Genomic DNA, 365 nt, shown 5'->3' on the forward strand with positions numbered 1-365 from the left:
GAGAAATGGAATAAAGAAAAAATATGAATGACGTTTAAATAATCTAAAATATAATAAAATTAAATAAATAAATAAAATAGAATGAATAAACGTAATTATGAATAATTTTTATAGTTTTTAATATATTTCTATTTCATACATAATATATAAATGATTATTTAAACAATAATACATTCCATTTAGTTATCTTTTATTTTACATTGTTGTTTTTCATTTTTATTATTTGAAATAAAAATATTCAAAGAAGTAACGATATAATGAATAAGTAATTTTAAATTGATGATAAAAAGAATATAACAAAAAGAAATAAATAAAATAACAACAGATTTATAATAATATTATAAAAAGAAATAATAGAAAATAAT

The sequence above is a fragment of the Entamoeba nuttalli genome, assembly GCF_000257125.1.
Source record: "Entamoeba nuttalli P19 unplaced genomic scaffold asmbl_5382, whole genome shotgun sequence".
Taxonomy (NCBI): domain Eukaryota; phylum Evosea; order Mastigamoebida; family Endamoebidae; genus Entamoeba; species Entamoeba nuttalli.